The 8,704-nt window shown below is 46.7% G+C and overlaps 1 long non-coding RNA gene across 1 annotated transcript; it reads right to left on the reverse strand.

Annotated features, from left to right (window-relative positions):
- Window positions 1-630: 630 nt before the first annotated feature.
- On the reverse strand, window positions 631-8,322 carry LOC131378501 (uncharacterized). The gene is made up of 4 exons (XR_009207614.1): window positions 8,169-8,322; window positions 3,286-3,379; window positions 2,365-2,490; window positions 631-1,711 (listed from the first exon to the last, which is right to left on the reverse strand). It is a non-coding gene; the product is annotated as an uncharacterized LOC131378501 (long non-coding RNA).
- Window positions 8,323-8,704: the final 382 nt, after the last annotated feature.

Below are 8,704 nucleotides of genomic sequence, written 5' to 3' on the forward strand. Positions count from 1 at the left end.
AGTTACAGAATAAAAAAAATCTACTTTCTTTTATTCCTACCTCTGAAATACACCCTGACATCAAGTCACTGCTGCTAATACTCTGCATGGGTAGAATGAGAGCTGTTAGGGGGTAAAAAGGAAAAAAACGGCACCGTGGCGTTCACAGCTTTCTCCGTTCGGGTTCTTCAATGGAGCAGAAAATACAGAGGTTTTGCTCTCACTCCGGATTCTATCCAGACCTTCAGTGGCCACGGATGTCATTTTCCAACTTCTTTGTTGCCAACAGCCAGTCTGCCACATACTCGGAGTAAGAAAGGGTAAGGGAAAAGAAAAAAAAAAAGAAAAAAAGAAAACATGAAAAAAAGCCCCACACCATTTTAAAATAAAAGTAATAAAAAGTAAAAAATAAAAGAAAAATAAATAAAATTATATAATTTTAAAAATAACATGAAAATAAAAATTAATATTTTAAAAATTAAAAGTAATTAAAAAGGAAAGAAAATATAATAAAAACAAAAGTAAAATTAATAAATAAATAAAATTAAAATATAAAGATAGAAGAAATTAAATAGAAAACTATTTTAAAAATTCAAAACAAAAAATTCCAAGAAAAAATAAAACTCAAGAAAATAAAATAGACTGGGAAAAACAAAAAAAATGCAGCTCTCCTCTCCTGCCACTGCCTAACACAGCTCCAGCAGTATCCTGCACTTCACAGGGATGGGGAAAACAAACCCAGTGCCTCCCAGACAAGAAGGTTTTTAGACAATTCCCAGTTTTGCTTGGAAACCAATTCTATTTGAGCGGGAACCTCACTTTGGATGAACATCCAACTGTGCCAAGGCAGGAAAGAACCTGCCCCTTGTGTCCAAGCAACAGCAATTAGGCCAGGATTTAAGTATTCGTGGGATTGGTGTCATTCAAAATGCAGTAAATTGAACTTTACAGAGAGAGTCATGACGGCAATTAAACACTCAGCAAGTTTTCCTGGGAATTTACAACATTCTGCAGAGATGGTGCTCCACAATGCCGATTTACTGACACTCTTTTGGCAAATTTCCTTGGAAATGGGCCCTAAGATGTACAAAAATGCCAGTTGGGATGGAAAACCGGCATTTGCAATAAATATCCCCTCACTCAAATCAGAGAGAGGAAAACCATGAAATAAAAGGAAGGAAGAACACCCAAATCCCAGCTTGCCTGGAAAACAAGCTTGGGAATGTCTAACACTGAAAACTTTTGGAACAGTGAGGAGGTTGGTGGAAGTTCATGGAAGGATGATTTAAAATCTGCCTCCTCTGCTCTGATTTTAAAGGCAAGTGAGAACTAAACATGTCAGCTTACACTTCCCCAAGAATTATCTGTATTTTGGGCGAGTAGCAATCCAAAGAAACTCCAGTCTTACTTGGATTTGACATCTGAGACTCTCGGCAGAGCGGGGAAGTTTCAGTGGAGCGAGAGAGCCACAATTGCTGGAAGAACAAAATTCAGTGGGGCAGAAGTCAGGAACTTTACTTACAAATCCATGCAGGAGGAGGAGGATGACACCAGGAACACACTCCAGCTGAAGGCAAGGATTTAGTGGAAAAGGCAGGAAATCAAACGGACACTCGCTGGTTACACTCAAGCAATTATCCAGGAGTCAGAGAGAAAAGCAGGAACCCTGGCCTGGGAAAAGGCCTTCGGGCGGCTTCGCTTCCTAGTGGCTCTCTCCTTTTTTGCCAGCTCCCTGGAAGAGGAAAAACAACAGGAATAAAGTTTCAAACCCGGGCAGGACGTCCTCGCTTTGGGCAGATGGAAGTGCAGCTCCCCGGGAGTGAGTCCAGGCCGTGCGCCAGGGAGCTCCGGAAATCTGGGATCGCCTGCGTGATGGAAGGGCTGGAAAAGCACACCCAGCTGCTGGCTTTAGTGCCGGCACACAGCCGGGCCTGGGCTCAGGCATAGAGCTGGGACTGCAAAACGCCCCAAAGCCGGCTTAGACATGCGGCATTACACCCAGCACCCAGCTCCAGGAGAAACTCGGCTGGGAGAAGCCCCCTGGATGCTCCCCCAGAATACTGACCTCACCCTGCAGCTCCTCCAAAAGAGGAGAACCTATGGAAATCATCCCAAAATCCATTTCTGGATTGCCACTCCTTCAGAACCAAAGTGGCAGCAAAATGTGTCCAAACTGGACTGCAAACCAGCAGGTCCCAGGAGACAGGGGGATTTATTCCTGAGGGGACACAAGGATCCCTCAGCCAGCCAGTATTTCCCTCGGGCTCTTCCCACTGCTCTCTGAGGACACAAGCACCACTTTTTCCCTGGTGTTCCCCTTTCCGTCAATGCAAAGGGTTCTGTTCTCCGCCGGCTCCACGGTCAGGAAGGAAACGGGAATATTACCTTGACCCAGAGTGTCCAAGAGGGTGGGACCGAGGCAGGACCCCCAGCTCCCAATCCACCGCTGCTTCTGGATTTCTGAGCAGCTCCTTCCCAGCACCTTTCCCCGGCTGCCATGCCCACAGACACCTTCTCCATGCAGTTCAAAAAGCCACAGAAACACAAAGAAAGAAGATCAAAGGTCAATCCACATGTTTCTAGGCTGGGGAGAAGGAGGGAGGTGTAATATCCATATTTAGTTTAGAACAGTAGAGCCATTTTGTCATGACCTTGAGTATCAGCGAAGGCCAGCAAAAGCTGATAAACTCCTTTATTAACTAATCAGCAGCAGAGAAATTAAGCTTTACATTTAGTTAAGATCAAGTTTTGCTGCTGAAAATTAAGGAGGTGCCATGTTGGTGTTAGTGCTTTTAACCTTCTGACATTAGAGGTTATTTGTACAATCAATTCATTCTTGAAGCAGCTTACTTTAAAATAAGACTTCTTACAATACAGTTGGCCAAAAAAGAGTCCCAAAATCAACAGAGAAGTCTCACAGCTATTAAAAAAAAGTTGTCTTTGGTGCGTATAACTTGCCAGTCCCTCATGGTTTCAGTCCTTACCATTTATTTTTACCAAGTCAATGATTGAAACCTCGTAGAAAGCTAAAAAGAACCAAAAAAATCCAGGACAAAGCTATACATTGTCCCCAAGTACCCTCAGCGTGGAGCTGTGTCACCCCCAAGTGTTTGCTCCCTCAGCCCGGCCTGGAGGCTCCAGCTGCTCCTGGGGGCAGGGTTAGCAGGGGAATCGCTCGTTTGAAACTGTTTGTGTCTGTGGCCTGCACTGGAGGGCCAATAAATGCAAAACCACAGAAACTATTGAAGCGTATCAAGGTTTCACAGAGGCGGCTTAAACAAAGAATGACAGAAGGTTCAATCTCACCCTTTGCAGCACCTCTTGCGAGACACATTGACTTTCAAGACAAAGCGGTTCCTCGTGAAGAAGGGCTTGCTTTTCCAGGGTTCCTAAAATAGAGCTGAGACGCCACTGTTTAGATCATGCACTTCCCACTCTGAAGCCAAAATATCCAAAGACAGCACTCCTTCAGAACCCTGAGGGACAGCCATGGACTTTGGGGCTACAGGATGCAGTGAAAAATTGCACCAAGACACCCAGAACAGGGCAGCGGTGCCTGCGAGAAGCAGCATTACTCTCTGAGAAAATGCCATTCTGCAGCCAGGTTAGTGCTTTGGAGAATTTTACTGCTGGGGCAGGGGGAAGGTATTATAGCTATGGAATGAAGAAAAAATCCCCAACCACTGTCCAGAGTACAAGGGTGAACATCCACAGCAATATAGCAAAAAAAACAAGGGAACTTCAGAAAAAAACAGAGACATTAAAACCAGTCCAGATGAATGGCCACTGTCTATTAGAACGACGCTTGCACAAAAGAACTCTGGCCTTAATTCAGGTCACAGTTCTCAAAGAAGCTTTGAAGACCACTTTGAAGTGCTGCAAACCAAGTCAAGCCAAGCACACTTTCATTTTCTAGACAGATTTTAAGACACCCGAGGCAGAGTCTCGAGAGCACGTGCTCAGTTGCCAGATTTGCCTTTGCCCACCCCAGCAAGGACAGCACAGATGTGGCCAGCACAGGTCACACCCAGCCCAAGTTCTGCCTGAGCCCCTCTGGCCGCACTTGCTGCTGATAAGGCTGACCCCTAAGAGGCCCCAGCCAGGACTGGAAAAAAGCCTTTAGCAACACTTAGAGCATCCTTCCTGTGCAGAAAGCGCAGGACGTGTTCTTGCGCCCACACAGGGAGACTTCTCCCGTGCCACAGGGCTGAGGCCAGAGGGAGCCAAACAGCCCCCATGTGCTGGGAACTTTGACCTGGGGGAGAGGAGGGGAGCAGATAAAATCCATGCAAAGCAGAGGAGGGAAGCGCCTCCAGCCCCAGTGCAGACTCTGAATAGCTTGTGAAAGGCTGGGCTGTTTTCCTCCTTCTTCCATACCCGTCCCTCCTCAGCCATAGTGCACATCCCTAGAGGAGCAGCGCTGCTGTGCAACTAAGGCCTCAAGTCAGTCGTACCCCATGCTAAGTGACACTTTTTCTCAGGGACACAGGGCATTTCAGCTCAGCCTGGAAGAGACTCCCACTGGAGTTTCAGTGACAGCTGCAGTTGGGTTTCCCAGAGGTGGCTTGCTTCAGAGTTTGGTTTTGTGAAAAACAAAACAAAACTCACACAAAACCAAAACCAACACAAAAATAAAAAAACCCCACCACTGTTGGGGAGGAAGAAGCAATTTCTACACACCACCACCACCAAGACAAACAGAGTAGTATTAAAAAGCCAAGCAAGGTAGGAACCAAAAATCCTAGAAAACCCTGACAGAGTCAGGGATATGACCTGGCACCCTGATGGTCAGGCTGTTGCAAGCAGTCCGAATAACTCCTCCCGGAGTAAGAGAGGTGGTCCTGGGGAGTAGAGATGGTCCTGTAGAAAGTCCAGTGGTGACGAGACGGGTCCGCTCTTCCTCTGGCAATCCAGTGGAAAAACTGGATACCTTATGTTCTTCAGTCCCAGTTTTGATCTAGCTAGGAACAGTTGGCTCCTCCCCCACTGGCTGGAGCATCTCACAATGGGATGATGGAATGTGTCATGTCACTGGTGGGCCCCATTGGCCCATAATCAGAAAACGCCCCCCTGGAGGATGGAGGGGTGTGCAGTACACCTAAAACCGATTGCCCCAGAGGTGGAAACACAGCCCCACCATCTGCCCTAGACTCATCCAAGCTGCCCTGGGAAAGGGTGAGGCTCCGGAACATCTACAGTACATCAATGACATCATTGTGTCGGGGAACACAGCAACGGAAGGGTTTGAGAAAGGAGAGAAGATCATCCACATTCTCCTGGAAGCTGCTTTTGCCATCAAGAAGAGCAAAGTCAAGGGACCTGCCCAAGAGATCCAGTTCCTGAAAGGAAAGTGGCAAGATGGACGGCATCAGATACCCACCAAGGTCATCAATAAGACCACTGCAACATCTCCACAGACCAGCAAGAAGAAAACGTAAGCTCTCCTAGGCGCCATAGGTTTTTGGAGAAGGCACATCCCTGAGTACAACCAGATTGTGAGCCCTCTCTACCTGGTCACCCGCAAGAAGAACGATTTCCACTGGGGCCCTGAACAGCAACAAGCCTTTGCCCAGATCAAGCAGGAGATCGCTCGTGTGGTAGCCTTTGACCCAGTCAGGATAAGACCAGAGGCAAAGAATGTGCTCTACTCTACAGCTGGGAACAATGGCCTGTCCTAGAGCCTTTGGCAGAAGGTGCCTGGGGATTCTAGAGCCCAAGTTACAGAGGGTCCAAAGCCAACTACACTCCAACAGAGAAGGAAACCTTGGCCGCCTAGGAAAGAGTTCAAGCCGCCTCAGAGGTGATTGGCACACAAGCACAACTCCTCCTGGCACCCTGACTACCAGTGCTGGGGTGGATGTTTAAAGGAAAGGTTCCCTCTACCCATCACGCCACCGACGCCACATGGAGCAAATGGCTTGCCCTCATCACGCAGCGCACCCGTATTGGAAACCGAAACCGCCCTAAGATTTTATAATTAATTACCAACTGGCCAGAAAGTCAAAACTTTCATCTCATGGATGAAGAGGAGCAGGAACAAGTGACACGTGCTAAAGTGCCACCATATAACCAACTGCCAGCCGAAGAAACACGCTATGCTCTTTTCACTAGTAGTTCCTGCTGCATCCTAAGGAGAAACCAGAAGTAAAAAGCAGCCCTATAAAGCCCCACACTGCAAGTTGCACAAGCCACTGAAAGAGAGGGTGGATCGAGTCAACTAACTGAACCCAAAGCTGTTCAACTAGCCCTGGACATTGCTGAAAGACAGAAGGGACCAAAGCTCTACCTCTACACCGAGTCACGGATACATTGATTGGCATTCGCCAATTCTCTGTGGGCTTTGCTGGAAAGGTGGAAAAAGGCCAACTGGCAGTGTAGGGGGAAACCAATCTGGGCTGCTGATGAATGGCAGGGCACTGCCAGTCGGGTAGAGAAGCTACCTGTGAAAGTCCACCATGTAGATGCCCATGTCCCCAAGAGTCGGGCTAACGAGGAGCACCAGAACAACAAACAGGTAGGTCAGGCTGCAAAGATAGAGGTGTCCAAGATAGACTTAGATTGGCAACACAAGGGAGAGTTGTTCCTAGCTCCATGGGCCCATGATGCCTCAGGTCATCAGGGCAGGGATGCCACCTATAAGTGGGCACGAGACCAAGGGCTGGATCTAACCATGGACAGTATTTCTCAGGTTATCCATGACTGTGAGACGTGCGCTGCCATCAAGCAGGCCAAGCGGGCAAAGCCGCTATGGTATGGCGGGCAAAGGTCCAAGTATAAGTACGGGGAAGCCTGGCAGATTGACTACATCACCCTTCCCCAAACCCGCCAAGGCCAGCGCTATGTGCTGACCATGGTGGAAGCCACCACTGGGTGGTTAGAGACCTACCCTGTGCCTCACGCTACTGCCCGGAACACCATGGTGGGCCTTGAAAAGCAAATCCTGTGGAGACATGGCACCCCAGAGAGAATCGAGTCAGACAATGGGACCCACTTCAAGAACAGCCTTATCAACACCTGGCCTAGAGAACATGGCATTGAATGCACTCCACTCATGCACCTTGAGGCTCATCAAGCCCCTCCCTTTTGTGGTCGCAGCACCTGCCACTAGACCAGGTTGCTCAAAGCCTCATCTAACCTGACATTGAACACTGCCAGGGACAGGGCATCCACAACTTCTCTGGAAAACCCCTCTCACTGCCTTGCCACCCTCACAGTACAGCATTTGTACCTGTTCTGTAACACAAACCTGCCCTCTTTCCATTTAAGGCCATTCCCCTGGGTCCTATCATTCCAAGGTCTTGTATATATTTTTTTCCAGCCTTCTTATAATCCCCTTTCAGCACAGGAAGGATGCTCTAAGTGCTGCTAAAGCCTTTTTACCAGGCTGAAAAACCCCAGCCTTCCCAGCATGCCTTTATAGGAGACGTTCTTTAGCCCTTATTTCTCCTCTGGAGTCATTTCAGCAGGTTCATGTCCTTCTCATGTTGGAGGCCCCAGAGCTGGACACAGCACACTGAGTCCCAGGAAAACTATTCAGTTCCCTGTGGATATTTAAGACACATAATTTCCTGGTCTTCCATGTCTCAAGGTAGATGATACTGGAATTTACATCTTTTAGGAATGTAGGAGCATTTGGGATGCTAGCAAAAGGAACAGCCCTAAGGAAAGGTCTCTAGTTTTTCCAGAGAGGAAATGTTCTCCTAATGCAGCCTCTCTTTTTTTCATCTTCTTGTGTGTTTTTCTTTGTTTGTTTTTTAATTCTGATTGCTGAACTTAGTTTGAGCACTAAATCACTCATACAAAAAGGCAATCAGGAGTTATAGCTGCAGCCCTAGATTTTAATGTCAGATAAACAAAATGCAGCATCACATCATTATCTCATTTTAATATTTCATTAGCATACTTCCTTATGGAACTGGTGCAGAGCAACTAAAATGCTGTTTTAGGACAGGAAAAATAGCAGAACGTGAATTGGGTCTGTTCTTCAGCAACAGCAGACCTTTGAAAGTAAACTCACAGCTCAGGAGTGCAAACTTAAGTTCAGTAAAGCTTTGTGGATATAAAAACACTTCACACTGTCAGCTGAACTCGATGTTGTGCCACATTTCAGTGTGGTCATAACTTTCTTTTCTAGTTCTATTCACATTTGCAGAAGCGTCAAGACAAATTTCAATTCAAGAGCAACTTACCCATAGACTCCAACACTGATGCCACAATATAGAAATAGGACCCGTCCAGTGCTTCCAGACTGTCAAACCCTAGAGAACTTGCTGCTTTCTTACTGTTAAAACTTATCTCAGCAACTCCATTTTCAATCTGGAAACAAAACAGAAAGCATCACTTGAGAATCAATGATTTAGAAATAATACACAGACCACATGCCCATTCAGTATGTTTCTGTTCATGGTCTGTTTTTGAAGGAAATCAAAGGTGGAGATGTGCTTCAGAAGAATTCTTTATTCCCTAAAATTGTCTTCAATTAATCCACCCGTGGCACATATTGCAAAGTTGGGGTGCAGGTTCAGCAAGAGGTAGGGATAACACAGAGATAGCTTCAGTAAATGAGGATAGCTTCAGTAAATGAGGAAAAGGGATCATTAGTGTAGAACATCCTCCCCAGAAGAAATCAATACCATGTTGATCTGCTTGTCTCCATTTGATTTCAGTTATTCTGTAATAGATACAATGAAGCTATTTCATAGAAGTTTGAACCCCAGATTGAAAG

This window comes from Hirundo rustica, chromosome 3 (genome assembly GCF_015227805.2).
Source record: "Hirundo rustica isolate bHirRus1 chromosome 3, bHirRus1.pri.v3, whole genome shotgun sequence".
In the NCBI taxonomy this organism is placed as follows: Eukaryota; Metazoa; Chordata; class Aves; order Passeriformes; family Hirundinidae; genus Hirundo; species Hirundo rustica.